Source organism: Punica granatum, chromosome 5 (genome assembly GCF_007655135.1).
Source record: "Punica granatum isolate Tunisia-2019 chromosome 5, ASM765513v2, whole genome shotgun sequence".
Classification (NCBI taxonomy): Eukaryota; Viridiplantae; Streptophyta; class Magnoliopsida; order Myrtales; family Lythraceae; genus Punica; species Punica granatum.
The window spans coordinates 25564367-25584625 of record NC_045131.1 but is presented as its reverse complement, the minus strand read 5'-3'; the positions used below and the strand labels follow the sequence as shown (position 1 = coordinate 25584625).

General features: G+C 37.8%; 1 long non-coding RNA gene across 2 annotated transcripts; it reads right to left on the bottom strand.

Moving 5' to 3' along the window:
• Positions 1–10219: 10219 nt before the first annotated feature.
• On the bottom strand, positions 10220–17701 carry LOC116207100. Of its 2 annotated transcripts, XR_004156863.1 has the most exons (4): positions 12930–17701; positions 11994–12137; positions 10926–11865; positions 10220–10792 (listed from the first exon to the last, which is right to left on the bottom strand). It is a non-coding gene; the product is annotated as an uncharacterized LOC116207100 (long non-coding RNA). The 2 variants fall into 2 exon arrangements; XR_004156862.1 differs by having other exon boundaries at positions 10926–12137.
• Positions 17702–20259: the final 2558 nt, after the last annotated feature.

Below are 20259 nucleotides of genomic sequence, written 5' to 3'. Positions count from 1 at the left end.
ATTTAAGCGTTGTAAGCCCTAAGGCTAAAGGCAATTGAGTTTTTGGGTGAATAAAATTTCGAGGGAATATTTTCTCTATTTTTCCAAATTCGGCATTGATTGAATCAACGAATTTGATGCATATTCCCTGGTATTCGTAGAATCAACAGGTTATAAAAGATTATTTTCTGACATTTGTGCGCGAATCAACAGATTACAATTGTTCTTTAGTTTCGCTGCGTCAACCAATATGTTCACTATGTGAGCACCTCTATGCAGAGTCAACACCTTTTGAAGGTCTTGAAGTTGGGTGATTCTACTCCTCATTGCACTTAAATAAATGTCTCTCTTTTGGGGAGTTGCTTATGTTGTATAGTCCTAGGAAGGTGACGATATTGTACATGCACTCTGTAGTTAGGAACAGCAGCAACATATCATGGTTAATAGGTCTTTTGAAGCAAAATACATGGTAACATAATAATAAAATGAAAACTACCATGGCACGTACAAAGCACGTGCTATTACACTACTAGGAAAAGAAGAAGAAGAAAACTCGTCTCCAAATTATTGAGGTCTTAATGAATTGATAGACGAAAAGGCCAAAAAGGAAAGAAAAAGAAATTCCATTTTCTCAATCTATAAATTTTAAATTATTGAGGTTTAATTTGGAGAAGCATTTATGAGTTCGCTAACATTTTGGTCTTTCGATTTTTCAATTGCCAGCACTTCACTACATGAATTTTTAAAATTGAGAACTTGGTCCCTGAATTTTCAAAAACCACAACAAAATGGTCCTTTTAGCCTTTTTTTTACCAACAAGTCTGGTTCCTAAAAGGACCATTTTGTTATGATTTTTGAAAATTCAGGGACCAAATTCTCAATTTTGAAAATTCATATAGTTAAGTGGTATCAATTGAAAAATTAGAGGACCAAAGTGTTAATGGACTCAGTATTTATTCATGAAGATAAAATGAACTTTAGTAGCAAATACATATACTAAAGATTAAAAGGGTTGTGATAAGAAGAAAAAAACTCGATTTCTCGTGCTCTGACAATACAATGTTAAGCGATCCTCTCGTGTATGCTGACAAGGCCACTGCAGTGAATTGCTTAGAGATAGCAATGGCTAGACGTGGTAATTTGGACGGAGTTCAAGCCACAGAGAGTGTCGGCGACCCCAATTGGGGGGGTGATGGCCGGTGTTGTGGCTCCGTCCGCCAGATTCCAAGAGAGTCCCTGATTTGAGGGTTCTCATGATTCTAAGGGGTGGGGGCCTCGATTTCGGTCACCACCCTCCCGATTGGGGTCATCAGTGCCCTCCCCCCGATTGGGGTCGTCGGCGCTCTCTATGGTATCGATTCCGTCAAAATCAACGGAAAATTTGACGCCGTACTTGAATTGTTATCTAATCAAAAGTTAGTGCATTTTTAGGTTTGTGAAAAAAGTTAGAGCTAAAATTGTTAAAATGTGAAAAATTTGTGTTTTCTTTTTTAATTATTAACCCAAAATTCTATCATAAATTGTTTTTCAAAATGTTTCTGTAATATTTTCAGAGAAAACTTTCCAATCTATTTCTCATAGAATTTCTATTGGTAAATTGTCAAAAAATTACTTATTTTTAAAACTCTCGCAAATGTTTCTGTGGAATTTTCACCAAAAACTTTCAAACCTATATTGGGAGGAATTTCAAATAGACAATAATACTTTGTCAAAAATCATGTCAAAGTTGCTTTAATTTCTTACATTTTCTCAATTTTTAATTTCCTACGGTGGCTCTTCATTTTTATCACCTCTCCATCCTAATTCTGGGATATACTTAACGAATAAACGCGTCTGCCTATAATATAAGCATATAGATGCATACATCTAAATTATTTGAAGGTCGCCAAAAAGATGTCATCAGAAATTTTTACAAGGAATCGGTACCCTCTGCAAAGCATGCAAAGTTGATCCATAAATTCAAGTTAATGTCCGTTTCATTGCCAGGTCTGATACAAAACTTCACCAACTGGAATACATTTGTTTTCCTATACATGTCAAATCAGAAAAGTGCAATAAAGTAACATTGTATATATAAAATAGGAGAATAAAACACTACAGGATATTGCAAATGTTCTTTCCTAATAGTAATGTGGCGAAGAACATTTATTGAAATTATCTCGTTAAACAAATTAGCTTTAGTGGCCCATTCCAATTAGCTTTAGTGGCCCATTCATTGCACGGTTTTAATTTTGAATGCTCCCCACTATATTTTCAAATAATATATCGATTTGATATTTTTGATCTATATGATTTCGTCTATTTGTTTTTGTATTAACTTTTATAATATAAGTGTAGTGTGTGAATTATATATTTCCGTAAAATTAATAAATAACGATATGTAATGTAAACAAAGATATTAGTAATTTCAATATGCAATATTTGCTTCAATGGATTAATAGAGAACTTCAAAAAATATATACATAGATAATTGCAATGCATATACTCACTTATGATCGTTCCATACAACGATCTTCATTTCATAGGGAACTTTTATCATTCCAAAGGTTCCGTCCTCTCACAAAGTTGGAACCCGCTCTCATTTTGGGTAGTAAAGAGATGCGGCCCTAAAGAGTATAATTCACCACCAAATATATAAGAAAGCAAAAATATTGTCTTTTCGAGAAGGAAATATTGCAATACTCAAATTAAAAAAGAAAAAAAAATCTTTTGCAAGAAAGAAGCAGGAGCAAACGCATTTTTATGGCAAAATTGGCTTCGGATGTCATTGTCCTCAGCTCTGATATTTTCTTTTTTCTTTTAAAAAGAAATCCTTTATTAATTACAATATTCTAGAAAATTTGATAGGAATTTCGTTGATCTTCACGCTGCTTAATTTGGTGAAGAATGCTATAAAAAGATGGTGCCGCAGAAAATAAATACGGAAAAGTACCCATGGACCCCTAAACCATGAGCCAAATAACTTTAATTTGCCCCTTAAATAATTATTTTGTGACTTTCGCAATCATCACCGAAGGAAAATCCAGCATTTCTATCAAAAATAACTACTTCAACGTGAAAAAAGAAATCCAAAATAATATTTTTTTGTGAACATCATTTCTGTCCAAAATATCTGCTTCAACAAAAAAAAAATCCAAAATAACTGCCGCAAAAGAAATTAAATAAATAATGAAAAGAAAAGTCGCAAAATAAATAAAAACTCGGGAAGAACACTGCCGAAGGAGAAACACAGAGAGGAAAACGCACATCAGCGCCCGCACGCCGACACCCCACGCCAGTCCGCCAGCCAGCCACTGCCTCGTCAATGTTGCCCGTGGCCTCAAATGGCATTGGCGACCTCGTATGTGGCCACCGCAGGCCGGGAAAGTGAGAATCGAAGAGAGAGAGCCTAGGGGGAGATCCACCAAGTAGCAGGAGTGACTCGATTTCAGCGACCACAGCCATGCTCAAAGTCACAGGTAGTGACTCAGCTTACGTTGCACATGATAGATCTGTGCACCATCTACTTCGAAGAATCCGGCTGCCAAAACAATCAAAATCAAAAGGATCTGCAATAGGATAACGATGCTCGACTACATATGTATCTCCCAACAGTAATATGTTATCCAAATGCTTTCGATATACGATCAACAAATATCACAAACTGTTTCACCAGGACATATTCGATCAAAAATACATACACATATATATTTATGCACATTTAGTACATCAAATTTTTGGTTTCGGAAATCTATCTGTAATATGATAAGAAAAAGAATAAAAATATCAAAAACAAAAATAAGGATTAAAAAAAAAAGCAAAAGGGAGTAGGAGCCCCTGTACAAGATTTAAAAACAATAATAATTGAAATTTTTTTAAAAAAATAAGAATTTTTATTTTAAAATAAAAAAATAAACAGCAGGCGAGAACAGGAGGAAACGCGTCGGTTGCCTCAGACTCACATCCCTCCTCTCTCTCGTTCCCTCTTTCAACTTTTCCTTCTCATCCTCTCCCCCTCTGCGTGTAGTCTCTTCAATGCAAGCATGGCGCCAACAGTCATCGCCCCAGCCAATAGATGCTTTGCTTGTGTTATTTTTGTCTTAAATCCTTTTTGTTTTTGAAGTTTTATTATTAGTTTTTCCCGTGACGTGCAAAATATAGTCTCCTACATGGCTATATCTAGCAATCTTACCGACAAAAATAACCGCACGCAAGATTTTCCAATGATAAAAGCTGAGGTGGCAAATCTGTCCGAAAATAGTTTTTGACTATAATCTTCCCATCTCAACATTTTAACGGTTTTCAAGATAATTTTTTTTATATATTTCTTTTAAGTGGGAACTATTTGATCATCACAACTAATGGGGAAAAGGAATGTACCTTTCTGCGCATGATGTTACATATTGTTGAGAACAGTAGCATTATCATACCGTAATATTTGTAATCGGTGGCGCGAAGAGCACTTTTTTTAAGGGGATTATTGCTATGGTAACTACAAAAAGTTTGTAGGGCAGCAAATTCACTGAGTTTTCGAGGCACCAGAATGAAAATTTCTCTTGAGACTTCTTAAAGAGTATTTTGGGGAAGAAGAGAGAGGGTGAGGGTTTAAATGTTTGCAATATGACTTTTGGAAAACAACATGATATATATAATTTTAACATACACAACTCTTCAAGTAGTCATATCTTGTTAGGTTATGGTCACATCCTTTCATGAATAATCCCATGCCTAAAGTAATATGGATATAAGTAAGAATAGGTATGAACCTTTTCTCATGTTAAGGACAATGGTATTTATGAAATTTTATATAAAATAAAAGGGTATTTTTGAAAGTTAAATGTGAAAAAACACTAAAGTGAGTTTCATACTTTTATATATTGATGTAATAGATTATTTTAATTTAATTTTCCTTATCGATCGAATTATATGGCCTTATGGGAAATAATTGACGATATCTTTATTTACGTCAATGAGATATTTTTGAACTTTCGTCCGCTTTCTATGGGACTATTCTTTTTTTGGTCAAAGCTTTCTATGGGACCTTATAAGCTGATCTCACTAAAACAAAAAAAAAAAAAAGACCAATTGCCACGCTTTCCGAGACTATAGGCGACGCTTCCAGGGTGGCTAGAGGCCTTGCAACACTTTTAGGAGTCGCCAAAAGTCTCGCGATGCTTTTGAAAGCGTTGTCTCGCGTCCAGTCGGCATAGGCCAAAAGTGTTGGACTAGGCCCACCTATGGTGACCCTTTGGAAGCGTCACCATATGGTAGGACAAGCCGTGGCCTTTGGCATGTCTGGGCCAAGGTTTCTCTGGCGACCACAGAGGTCACCGACTATTCCGATTGGAGGGGTGCTGGCCACTAGTGAGGCCCCACCGATTAGGATCGAAAGTGGTCCCATCCCGCCCCATCTGAGTCGTCGGATATGACAGAGATCGCTGGCAACCCCGATTGGAGGTGTGGTGGCCGTTGGCAAGGCCTCCACTGTCGGCCTCCCCTTCCCTTTTTAAACTCTGATTAGGATTTCTCCTTTTTTATTTTTGTTCTCCTTTTTCTGTATTTATTTTTTATTTTCAAATAATTTTAATAAAAAAATGTATTTGCAATCCACTTAATAAGCCACATCACCAAGTGACATCATGTCAGTAAATCAGTCAAAACTGACGGACGAATTAACGTACTGCAAAAATTGATATTACAACGATAGTTGAGGAATCTTCGTGATAAAAAAAAAGTGTTAAAATTGATACAAAGTACAGAGTTAATTTACCTTTTTTTTGGGTTGAACTATATATTGAACTATAAATAGTTCTAGGCGTGGTTTTGACTTATGGATACGTTCTCTCGCCAATCACCATAGCACCGTCACAAGTACATAATCAGAATCAGGATTCTCAAAGGCCCAAGGGGATGAAGTAATATGAAGTTCTTTAGTTTTCTAATCAGGTGTCCCGGTTCAAAATCGAGGGCATGAAAATATAATAGCTAGCTGGCTAAAAGGCTCACGAGGTTAGCCCGAAACTACTTAAAGCTCTTTTTCCGAGTTAGGTACATATCGTGATTCATGGGAATTATATGAGTCGTATATACTCTTCCGTTGGTTAATGGTTCATGGGTTCCCAAGATGTGTGATAATTTCGATTTCGAGTGACTGGAGCAATAGCTGTCTCTGAGCAATTCATCATTCAAGTATAGTTAAAAGCAAATTACTTGCAGTGACCTCGTCAACATACACAAGTGGATCGCTTAACTATATAGCACGAGAAATTGAGTGTTTCTTATCGCAACAATTTTAATCCACAACCGCAACAGAAGTATTTGCCTGTGAAGTTTTACGAAGAATCACATTCGGTCGTCATGAATCAATCCGTCCCCAAATTAAACCTCAATTACTGAAAAATTATAGCTAGTTCGAGAAAATGGAGATTTTTCCTTTTCTTTGTGGATTTTTTTTATCAATTAATAATTTAGATTTTAGACGTATTTCAATACCCAAACAAACACCCATCAATTAATAATTTAGAGTTTAGACGTATTTCAAGAACTAGGGCACTATGACCCGGTCCAAACATGTAAGTTTGTAATTTATGATCGTCAGAAATGAACATGTTTTTGCAAGTAACCAAAGCTATTTTGTGGTGGAAGGCGCCGAATTTGAGGAGTTGAGACCGAGAGGATAGAAGAAATTACATCTGGATATACGTGGTAAAATCCTCAATGAGAGAGAAACATCCACGGATAAAAAGCATGGAGATTCTGCTAGATCAACAAACCGGAGATTACACACTCGAGATCACACTAGCATTTTCCAGCCCCCGTTACAAGACCCAACCCAATAATAGTTTCACAATCTTCTCGATTCTCACCATTCTCTCACTCTATAAATCATAAAGACTCCAAGAGAGTAAACCCGAGAATTCCCTATAATATTACCCGTGATTATCACACTACGTGTTGCATTTATACAAGACCCTATCCACTTTAAATAGATACAATACATTCCCAATATCTCAAATATATCATAATATAATCCTATAATATTTCCCCTTTGAAATATTCTAAAAGTATTCTAGAATTATCTCTAACATCCCTAAAGATAATTTCCCTATTTAACGATCTAAGAGATACAACGAAATCCATACAAAATAGAAAATATAATCTCAGGATAATCTGAGATCTTGCTCGTCCCTTTTTCATCCGATCTTGTTACTGCTCCGATTTTTGGGTTTTCCGCCGAATACGAGACATACTCAACAAATCTCCACCTTGACTCGTATTCCATCAAGTCCACATCGATCTAGACTCAACCAACTCTTTCACAGCCCTTCACAGGCTTCACCTCATCCTATGCAATCACTCAAGTCCAAGCCACCCCTTAGACTTCTCCGAGGTGTCTGGCTTCTTCAACTTCACTATAGTGCACCCTCCGAAGCTGACCTTTCAAGAAGTCGTATTTCCGACTTGAGCATCACATAAGACCACCAACTCTGCAAGCCCACAACGTTCATGCGGTCTCAACTGTCCACTCCGCTTGTCTCCCACTTGCAAACTATTCCATTGTAGACATTTCGACCTCCATTTAGATCTACCCTGAATAATCTTCACGAGGCTAAGCTATCGGAACTTTCGACCCAAGATGCACCTTCCTCCCGGACTTCTCCACCTGTTCTCGGCATGTGCCCTTGATCTGCTTGACCAAAGCAGAAGCATAAAAAGTCACATTACTGATAAGGAATTTCAAGGCCTTATGACGCTTGTGCAACCTATGCTTTTCCACCTTATCAATCCTGAGCAAGTCACCGCCATCTCTTAGTGACTCCATGTACTTTACTTTAGGAGTCAAACACTCGAATGTTGTCGTTGAAGCCCTTCCTTGCAGATTATAGATGCCCTCTTATAACAGTTCCTTCATCACCAAGAGACCACCTTTCGAGATTTTTACAACTCAACATTACCTCTACTTATAGCCAAACTTATCAAATGTGCCCAACGAGATCACATTTTTCTTTAATCCTGGGACATGCTTAACATCGCCCAATAACATCTTACTGCTAGTATGTAGCTGGATTCGCACTTCTCCCACCCCACAACATGGCATGTGTCACCATTAGCCATAAGGCTTTCCCACATTTTATGGACCGATAAGTAGAAAATAATCCTCGACCATAGCAAACATGGAAAGTGCATCCCGAATCAAGAATCCACGTGATACCTAACGTGCTAGATGTAGTGAGAATCTTGGCACCTGCATTTACATCACCTATTGTTGTAAGAATATCTACTCCTTCGTATCTTTCCTCTGTTACTACCGGATCCTTCGAAGGCACACCTTTCTTGCCTCTTCACCTTGGACAGTCCCTCTTGAGATGGCCTTCCTCGTTGCAGTTCCAGCAAATCGGCTTTTTGCCCCTTCACTTGTGGCTGCCACAAGATCCCTTCTCGCTTGATCTATTCCTTGCTACTAGGCCTTCAGCGTTGCCTCCATGGTGCTCCATCACTTTTTTCTGCAACTCATTCGAGTTTAGCGATGCCTTGACATTTTCCAAGGCGATGCTTATCCTACCATATACACGATGTCCATGAAACTCTCGTCTGCTTCCGAGAGATAACACAGAAACAACGAAGCTTGATCTTTGTCTTCAATCTTGCTATCCACGTTTGTGAGATCCATTACAATCTGATTAAAGAGGCCCATGTGATCACCGACGGATGTTCCTGAACTCATATTCAAATGGTAAAATCACTACTTCAAGGACAACCTGCTCGTTAGGGACTTCCGCTAATATAGCGATTTTGGCTTCGCCCACACTTTTGGTGCCGAGTTCTTATCACATACCTCCCATAGAACTTTATTTGACAGGTTCAACTGACAGGCTTAACTACATGGTGCTCGGAGCTTTTTACATTACCGTCTTATTCTCCTCCGGTGATAGGGTCACAGGTAGCTTCCTCTCTCCTTCTATTGCTTCCTCAAGGCCATGCTACACAAGTAAAGCCTTCATCTTGATCTTCCATAGCCTAAAGTCATTCGATCCATCAAACATCTCTACCTCGAACTTAGCTCCCGACATCTTTGTCCTTTCCGAGACCATTCTCTGATACCAATTTCACTACAAGAATATTAGACTATTGCTACAAAATATTTTGTCAAAGTATGGTTGGCATTTGTCACCAAATGTTTCTCGTGACAATTTTTTTTTGTCGCAGCTTTCACTAGAATAAGCTCGTCTTAACAAATTTGTCGTGACAAAACATTACTTTATCACAATATCATATCACATATTGTGACAAAGTTAAATTTTGTAGTTATAAATCATTTTATCATGACAAAATGAAATGTCACAATATTAATATGATTTCGTTGCAATAAATGTCATTTGTCATGAAAAATCGATCTTTAATTTTCGAATGAAATATCTCGTGATAAAATACATGACTAAATATTCGTCAAAATAATAAAATTAATTAAATTTAAAATTCGTAATTAGGAATAATTAATAATTTTTTAAAAATATTAATTTTCTAAAAATTTATAAAATTAAATTCTTTTTTTCACGAATTCTTTCGTCATAATTGACGAATTCTTTCATCATAATTATTTTATCTATAATTTATACGGTTAATTTGGTGAATATTACATTTTATCCAATACTGTAATCATAGGCCAAATTGGATGTACAAAATTAGTGAAAAACGAAAGCAATACAAACATTTTCAACTAGAATAAAGAGTAGCAAATAGATATTAACCTATTAATCCAAAGTTATAATATTAAAATGTCAAAGAAATTCCAAATTGCAAGTCTAAGAAGAGAACTACTTCTACTTGAACTTAGAAATTAAAAGAAAACATCCTAGAATATAGCGATGATCTTTCTAGAAACCATTTACTTGATGAATCATGCGCCTCCCATTGTCCACATGCACTTTCATCTACAAAATACAAAACAAAAAATTCAATCAACATGTTGTAATTTTAAAATAATACAAATGTGATGGCTACCATGCCACAACTCATAAAAATTAGATTGTAATGCTCCAGGATCACCTTAAGATCTTACAATAGCCCTTATCCAAAAATAAGGTATCTAAACTACAAGACTACGTCATCAAAATGCAAGATAAAAGTTAAAGGCTCCATAGAAAAATAAAAAATATGAATAATCATCTTTTATGCTTTAGAGGGTTCAAGAGGCTATGATGGAACGACTATAAAATAAAAAAGTAAATGCATGGAGATCAATAATAAAAGGGTTAGAGAATATTAGGAAGAATGTCAAGACAAATTATGAGTTCCATCCTACAGAAAAATCCAAGCTTATCATTTTTTTCAGTAACCCAATGCAATTTATTGGACAAATAAAAAAACTTCCTTCCATATTCTATGAAGTTGATGTCCCTTGAATAATTGAAATCTAACCAATATAGCCAATAGATAGACCAAAAAAGAAAAACAAGAAGTTGAAGTTTTTTATTTACAGTCAAGGATTTGAGTGAGAGGCATCTCTTGCTTCAAGTCGACCAAGCAAATCTCGAATTTGAGCTTCCAGATTGGCATGTGATGACTGCAATATTCCAATCTGAGCTTGTTGACTTTCTATATGAGCTTGTTGACTTCCAATATTCTGCTCCAACACTCGACGAGATTCTCTCTCAGAATCATTACCTTCTGCATGGAAACGAGGAGTTGATCTTGGCCTAGCATGATGCCTCGCACCATAGCCAACTCCATGAGTAAACCTAGATTTTGGCTTCACAACTTCCTGAAATATCTTGCTTCTTGTTAATAGAATGTCATTCTCTGTTGGTTGTGCATGCGAAGCCTTCATTTATTCCTGTGAAGGAAAAAATATTTTATCATTCAAAGTATCACTGATACTAACAATAAAAATAATAGGTTCAACTTCTATGAGCAAATAAATATCTCTAGAAAGCTTTTTAACGTATTTTCATGTAAGAGTGAAATACATGGTTCTCTTGAGCTTTTGGATGGATCCATGTGCCGGTAGCCCTCTTGTGATGGGCATCATAATACACACCGACTTCTTTAGGCACCAATTGAGGCTCCTCAGAGATTTCCAACACATAATTATAAATGAGGCGACATATCAGTCATTGATTAAATTTAGTATAAAACATTTTGAAGTCATCCTCAATCTCACCATTTCATACATACGATGATAATATGATTTTGAACCTGATGTATGATTCACCTCAAGCTTCAACCGATTGGCAGTATTTACCTTGCTAGCACGCTACATTAAAAAATACATTTACTTGCATAAAGGGCATGCATATGGTAAACAAAGGGGCAGGAAAAAAAATGCTAACTAGATAAAAAAAAAACCTTAAATTCATCACTCTCGAAATGCTCACATAATGGAATCCAATCTATCTCCTCCACATCAATAGGATTTGCAGCAATTACGCTAGAATTGCCTATAATGATCTACCATTGTTGCATCTACCACTTCTCTTGCATGTGGCTCAAACAGAGAAATTTGAAATTCACTCTACAGAGCCAAAGTAAAGAGTAAGAAAATAAATATGCTTGTTTTATCACATTTCAGCATCAAATTTGCAGCTAAAGTCATCCTAGATACATGCAACACATAATATATCTTAAATTAAATTAGAATATTCATAGTTTCTCTTACCTGTAGACGAGCAAATAGTGGCTCTTTCATCTCATTTTTATTTCTCTTCCAATAAAATACTTGAAGGGGGAGCTAGTAACCGGGTGATTATGCCTAACTTCATCTAAATATTTTCTTAGTTGAGCCTACAGGTTTGTAGTTATCTTCAGAAATGATAACTCCATCAATTTTTCTGCCCTCCTTAAGCCGTTTCGTGACTTGAAAACCTCTAGCTAAACCACAACCTCTCTTTCTGGTAGCAGAAGTAGTACCTATGAATAATATAAGAAAGTTAACATATACAAGATGAACAAGTAGTTAGAATATGAAACAAGGGTAAATATGAAAAAGAATAAACCTTAGGTTAATAAATTAGCTAGTGTAGGGGCAACCGGGCTACCAGTTTGATTAGCAGTTCCCACTTGAGGCGACATGCTTTGAGGAGCTGTTGGCAAACCAAGATAGGATTGGGATTGAGTATAACTGACTTGACCAGTAGCTGAAGTATTTTTCCTTTGATGATGTGGTGCCATCGTCAATGGACCTATCAAAACTCAAAGAGTTATATTCATGTTAAAATAAGAATTCTAACGAGAACAAATCAAAAATAAATTTTTTTGTTTCATTAAAGGCACAAGTATTTACGAGATGACTCTACACATCAACATAAGATAACTGATCATTAACGCTACGTGGCTCACATTGAAAGAAAATCAGAAAAGTATCATCAAAGCCCCATTTTCCCTTGCTTTATAGAGAGTTAATTGAAAGTGAAGTAAAGGGAAAAACTCAACAAATATCAAATTTTAACAGCTCAACACTGAATCACAACTTAAATTACACAAGTTAAGAATCGGGGGTTTGGTTTTAATCGAAAAGCAGCAATTTTTCACATTTCCATCGTTTCACATGATAAATGGAACCCGACCAATAAGTATAATATTTCATTGGTAACAGATAAATACAGTTTTAGTCTTTATTTAGTAACCGAAATTATTAGAAAACACCACTTTTCAACCAATATTTCCAATGTCTAACAACAACTCCCATGGAACAAAATGAGTATATAATCAACAGATAAATCTTTAGTAAATCTCTGATTTTGCCATCTAAGCATAGCAGCTCTACACAACTGAAACAAAATTCAAGCAAACAAGTCAGATAGTATAATTGCCCATCCCTATACAGAGAGACAATCAAAGTGAAGTAACCGAAAATACTCAGTATAGAGACAGTTTTAGTAGATTGACTCTAAACCACAAAGGCAAAAACTTATAGAAATTTCATGCAAGAATAAGAGAGCATCGATTAGTGTAGAGAAAGAGAAAGGAGATACCTTCGTGTAATCTCCCCAAATTCTCTTGTGGTTAGATAGTGAGCTACGAACCCACAATAACAATTCGTAGGTGTGCGGACCCAAATTTTATCTTGTCAAGGCCAGCATACATGCGATCGATTGCATGGCTTGGGAGTGTCCACCTTTCTGTGTAGATGCGTGACGAACACGCGTGAGAAGGAGTTGTCACTACTTATTTACAACCCAAAAGCCAAGGGTTGGTGAGTTGTCCGGGTCTAGGAGGATGGGATACACCTAGTTTCCTAAGGTATTGGTCTTGCAAAACCAGAAATTTTGGATTCGGGGGTTTTGTTACGTGCGGGCTTATATCCCGCACTCCCTATCGGTACTCTGTTTGCCTATAGCTTGCCACTTTTATTTATTTATCGCATGATTAAGCTGCGCTCAGAGAAAACGATCGATTCAGACTAAGAACCCGAGAAAGGAGTAGGCCCGTACATCGAGAAATCGACTTACTATCCTCATGTAACGGTTCATCGGACTGCGATGGTCAGCGTCTCGCGCGAACCGAAACCGCGAAGCATTGGTTTACTCGTCCCTAGGTAAGTAGATCAACTGAACCGATTTAGTACTCGTACCGTTCACTCTTCGACCGGAATTCTTACATGAATAAATATACAAAATAAATATTTATATTGTTCTCTTAAATAAATAAAAATACAAATTACAATAATTGAATCCCGGTCGGTTCGCGTTCGATCATTATTCAACTCAGACTCACCGTATGTTTAGGAAAAACACCAAAACTAAAATTAAAGCAATGCGGGCTCATAAAAGCCGGAGATCGTGTCCGATCGAATCGACGGATTTTCAAGAGGACGGAATGGTCATCGAGATAGCTGTGGGACCAGTCGAGCTCTTGGGTGATTGTCTAACCTCGTTTCATGTGTCTTGACCCGAGTCATCCTCCACGTGGATACTAACCGAGTCAAGACAGTGACCCAAGGCAAAACCCCATATTGCAATCGGGTCGCGCGCGCTCAAGTGCGTGGGGCGTTGGACCCCGTGATCGACGGTTATGGCCTTTGGACCTTGTGTGAATCGTATCCTAAAGGATCGGACTCGACCCACAAGAAGACGGAGAAAAACAGACAAAAGCATATCAATACAGAAGAAAACAAACAAGTTGTGTATTATTGCCGGGCTTATGTGATTTATCAGGTTATGAACCGGGGTTACTTGGCAAGCAAATTCCTATCATAAACAAGCAAACAAGATGATGTATTCGGTGTGAATCGGTCGTGGACCGCCTCAGGAGGGTATGTAGCATCGGCGGTGTTTTAGTGGACCCGACATACATGATGTCTGTAGTCAAGTCTCGAATGCGTGGATTGTTTTGAGATTGTTATGTATCGTGATAATGTAGCTTTTACAGATTATGACAAGAGTGTGTTTTCGCCTAAAACCCGAAACCTAACCTTTTACTTGACTATTTGCCCTTGTTTGATTAAGTCGGGTTCGAGATTAACATGTCTTTCGTGTTTTGACCGGTTCTAAGCACAAACGTAGGGAAATGGGAGGACGAAATACCATGTGGGTGCCAAGATCTCTACACATGACCCATGTGGGATCGGACAACCCTTCACGTGTAGTTCTCGCTCGTGCCTCTAATCCAATTCCCTAAGAGCCCGAATCTACACTAGGGTGACAAAAACATACCGATGGAAAAGAGGGGGCATACGAGTGACAATCGTACCTTGACAGGTGTCCACCTGTTTCCTATTCGATATGTTTCGGCCATCCTAATGCCTAGGGTGTCGGCAAGTCAAGAACTGATGGTCATGCCCTTGAACCGGAAAATGTGTGTGCATAAAAAATCAAGATTACGTTATTCGGATTATCGAAAGTCAATAGCCGGTGTCGACCGATCCCTGAAATCTACCGGGGTCGTGAGGATCCCGAAAGAGCCGAGAAATCGATTGTTCCGCCCGGAAGTGGTCTAAAGAGAACTCGTATACCACGACTTGAGCCGTCTCAAGTCGGGCCTAGAGTCAAGATATACGAGTACTCCCTAGATATCCATGCTACGCGTGACACGTATCTTGGTACTTTTGAAATTGTGAGTTTTAAAAGGGCATGGCCAACAGTTCTTGAATTGTCGACACGTTTACAGATTATTGACCGGTTCGTGCAATTTATTTTAAAAAGGCTGAGTGATTTATTTTAGTGAAGTTAATGTCTCGATTGTCCGTGTGTGAAATTTTAAGTTAATTAAAAATTGCTGAATTCATTAATCTACGAGTTTTAGACAATCAAGCAGATCATGGATAATCGCATGAATTGAGTCTTGATACCCAAAAAGCTTAATTTTATGAAAACGACTCGTGGTACGGCGACCTAGACGGGTCCTCGAAAGCTGAGGGAGCCCAATTAAAATGATCGAAATACCCTAAGACCCTCGTGGGCCTGCAAAAGTCACCTATACACGAATCTATGCACTTTATTTGGAAAATAATGTTTTAACAAGCATTTTAAAGCTCGATTTGCAACAATGTTAGAAATGTGATTGCACACAATGCGAGAAGAGGATTTCACTGAGGTAAAGAGGCCGTCCTTGACCCAAACAAGGCCAAGGGATTTTCGGCTCTTTCCTCAAGAGAATGGCCGTGAGCCTCCTTGACCCGTTTCGGGTCTTAGATGGTCTCTCTAACCCGATTCCGACTACTCTCGCATGCTCAAGTATCAAACACGATCAACACGCATATTTTACATAGTCGGTGCCGCCATGGTCTCGAAAAACTCATATGAACATATAAGCATGCACAAGCAAGATATTGACGAAATCGATAAACGACACTGACTCATGAAACGAGATAATGTAAAAACTCGGGAAATGATTAATATCGAAGAGGAGAAGGGTTGGAAGTGAGAAACCGTTCAGGGACCCAAGCAGAAATGGTTGGAGATCTCATTTAAACTTGGAAACTTTGAAGGAAAATATCCAAAGACTAAATTGAACAATTTCAAGAAAATTGGGGCTGATTTGAAAATTCGGTTAAGGTCGTAGGGACTGATTTGGAACAGCTCAAAAGTCATGGGTAACTTTGAAAATGTAAAACGTCGGTCAGGGACCATTCTGGATTTGTTAAGAAAGTCAGGGACTGAACTGGAAATTGATTAGAAGTTCTCTGGACTGATCTAAATTGTCTGGAAGTTCAGTGGCTGAATTGAAAATGCTGAAAATGGTCCAGGACTATGTTGAAGCAGATCGGACAGTTTTGTGTTGATTCTGAAAACAGCGAAAGCTTGTAAGGACTGAACTGAAACATCCTGAAAACTTTGTGAAATCGAGTTTGAAAAATTCCTGCTCATCACCATGGTTTGCAAGACCCACTTTTCCGCTCGTTCTTCGAGTTATCATACAAACACATCAAGGGGAGTCCTAGGCATGCCGCTAAAGTCGAGAATTTTACCTCTCCCGAGCTAGAATTGGGAGGAACTCGGGGAACTTTGAAGACCTCTCGAACCAACCGGTTATGGGCTGTTCATGGATATTCCAATGGCAAGGAAAGGGGCAGCGGAGCTCAACTGCCAGGAAGAGTAAAAAAACAAAGAATACGAAGGGCACGACAGGTAATGCAAGCAAGCAAACAGGAAACGCAAAGAAAGAAACCAGGCAGTATACTTAGCTTGGGAAAGACCAGAGGAGGCGAAAACAGCGGCTGGACGCGACTGGAAGCTCCCATGATGGCGGCTACAGCTCGAGGACAGGGCGTCCAGACCGTGGTAGTGACGATCAGGGGCGAAGCCAAGATTTTTATCCAGGGGGCAAACTTATACGTTTGGAGTAAAATTTAAAAAATTTAAAGTTCAGGGGGAGCAAAGTACTAATTTTATATAAAAAAATCTCATACTTTGGGGGCAAAAGTTAAAAGTTTCAAAGTTCAGGGGGCAATTGCCCCCCTGCTTCTTCATTGGCTCCGCCCCTGGTGACGATAGTTGATCACTATCCAGCTGAAAACGGCAATGGATGACTCCAAGGCGCGATGAACGTCGATAATGAACTCCGACAACGTCCAAGAGCCACAAAGACCTGCAAAAGGAAGAGGAAGAGGCAGCAACGGGCTGCAACTCGGGCGGCCTGGCAACTCAACTCCGGGACTGGGAGAATGGCAACTCAGGGAGCCGCAACCACAACGGTTGCTGATGGAGAGAGAGGGAGAGTCTGAGGGAAAGAGAATGCTCGGAGTGGGTTGGTCAGGAGGGCCGAGAGGCACATGCGGTGAGTTGAGGGGGAAGAGGGTGTCGGGTCCACCGTGTGCTGTTAGGGGAGTCTTTACGTGAAAAAAAAAAAAAAAGAGTTGAGCTGCGGGTTCGGATGGGGGCCAGAAAGTGAGCTGATGGAGTGAGAGCTGAGAGAAAGAGAGTAAGAGGGAGCTGAAGGCGTCTGGGAGTTGGGGGAGGACGAGCTGAGGGAGTCGTGGGGGAAAGAAGAATGAGCTGAGGGGAAACGTGTGAGAGAGGATCTTGCTGAGCTGTGGGGTTCTCGAGCTGAGGGACCGTGAGCTGGTCCCGAGAGTGAGGTCCTCAGCTGGTCTTTTCTGTCTCTGTGCTGTCTTTTTCTTCATTTTTCTCTGTTCTGCTCTATTTTTTTTTTTTTCACTCTCGGTTTGTCCTTATGGAGTGCAGGTTTCATCTAAACGGGAAGAGGAGAGGAAGAGCCCAGGGGGCTGGACGATCTGCCCCTTTTCCTCTTCAGGAACGAGCGTGCCGAGAGAAACGCCAAGGAGATCAGAGCTGCAGAGAAAAGAGAAGGAAGAAGCAGAAGAAAGGAAAGGAAAAAAAAAGAAAAGGATCCCGTGCCGGGATGAAGAAGAATGGAAAAGGAAGAAAAGAGAAGACCTGGTCAAAGGGGACAACCCCTCTGTCATCATTTTTTCATTTTTTTAATTAATTATTATTGTTTATTTATTTATTCGTACGACCATTCATAGATCGATAAATCAATTTCTCGGGATCCATCGATATTTTCAAAATGAAAATTTTGAAATCGTGAAATTCGAGAAATAATTAACTCTATAAGAATTTCAATTTGTACCAATGGGGACCGAATTCCGATAAAATCGATATTAGACCTCCGACGCATGTTAGTCGTAATTGCTCGATTATTTTAAATTTCTCGTCCCTTCAAATGGACATCCGAAAAATGATCCAAAAATACTGTTGTGTTTAGAAAAATTCAAGGATCGATATCATGTGGAAAAATACTTTCAATTCCGAGCATCGCCTCGAACTTCGAAAGAAATTAAGGGTGCGTTTGTTTTTTGAAAATTTTTCAACTCAACTCCACTTATCTTCAATTCAACATCACAATCATTACTTTTTTTCATTTTTTAAATTTTTTTAACCATTCAATTTAATTTTTAATATTAAATTCTCTCAACTATTCATTACTTTTTCATAATTCAACAACACAATCATTACTTAATCATTACTTTCTCTCAATTATTTATTACTTTTTCACACTTTTTCTCATAATTCAATAATATAATCATTACAAACCAATTAAAACCAAAACTCAACTCAACTCAACTCTAAATCCAAACGCACTCTAAGATTGCTGCACGTAAGGCCTGAAATTTTTATCTTTTCAACCAAATACCTGAAAATTGATCCGGGACCACCATTGTGTTCAGAATAATTCAGGAATTAGTATTATGCTGAGAATTATTTTTCGGCCTCAATTTTCATTTCAAATTTTGAAAATTGAAGTTGGTGCACGTGAAATCCGAAAATGTTCCGTAGAATATATATATATATATATATATATTGAAAAATTGTAAAATTAGCGTTAAATTAGAAAAATGCCTCATTTTCAAAAATTGTGAATGCTCAAGCAATCAGTAGAAAATACTTCCCTCTGATAGATAATAGAAATGACGATTTTGCTTATATTTGGAGCCGGTGAATCAAAACGGGATGCTGACAGCAGGGAATGATTTAACCTGACTTTTTCGCCAAATTTGCATACCCATTTTAGCGCGCCGTTCTTCTCGCTCATTGATACTAGTGCGTAGCAGATCTTGCGAATTTTTCGCTTGATTGCTCTCAGAATCTGATAAGGAACATGGGAGAGAATGATTTGGAAGAGATAACCTAGAGATTTGGAAGAGAAAGAGAGAAATGGCGAGAGATTTGGAATAACAGAGAGAGATGAGAGAGAGAGACGTGCAAAATTAGGGAAAATAAGAGAACTGATGGCTTTTTTAGTTTGGTGAAAAGAGATTTGATCCTTTTTCTTTGGGCCTATTAATTATTTTTTATATGAAACTATGTAATCCTACTTTAAAAAGGTCATTTAATAAATACTAACTAATCAAAATTTAACTTGAGCATATATATTTATAGATAGATATGGAAGTTAATGTTTACAAGTATTTTTAAATGATTTTAGTTAATGTAACTCTAATAGGGGTTCAATTGTTCTAATTAAAATGGTCATATTGTCGTTAATAATTATGTCTGATATAAAAGTATAGATATCTATATATTAGAGTAAAATTTTAATGCTAATATGTAGTTATGTTAGAATGATTTGATCCATTGGCCATTGCGTAGCTTGCCCTGTCGTGCACAACTCTGATATCAATCATCCTAATAGTATAGTTTGAGCTGGTACACATCGAAAATCATGATACTTCATGTATTATTTGTGGGAACTAGCTAATTGTAACTTCATGATGAACTGATGTCACATTATGCCGACACGAAAAAATCTATAGAATAGACGAGCTACATTTATAAAATGAGTCCATTTACTTTATGTTCGCTAGATATGACAAAGTAGTCACTTAGATAAGGAATGTAGCTGAAATGAGATACTCATGAGCTACTTGCGATCATCTTGATGATAACTTCATCTCGTCGACTCAACCTTGTCGAGCTCGAGTCAAGCTCTTTCTTTGAGCGAGTCGAGCTTGAGCTCAGCATTAGTCGACTCTTTCAGCTTTATCAAATTTCGATATAAAATTATATTTATATCATTTTATTAGTGGACCAAGTTCACATTTCTCATCTTTTATTCAAGATTGAATCTGGCTTTTCTCACGAGCTTAATCGAGCCTAAACGAGATAGCCTCAGGCCAAGAGTAGTTGACTGCTTCAGGTCACGAGCTTAATCAAGTTTCTATCAAATTCAAAATTAGTCGGAATAGCTCATTCTCATTAATTGTGATACATCTAGTATATACACAAATTATATTCCCGGACAATAAGCAAGAAAACTCTCAAAATAAGGAAACACCAAAAATGAGAAAAATACTAAAGAACTTTGCATAACATATACATAACAATACGCTTTCGTTTTGGA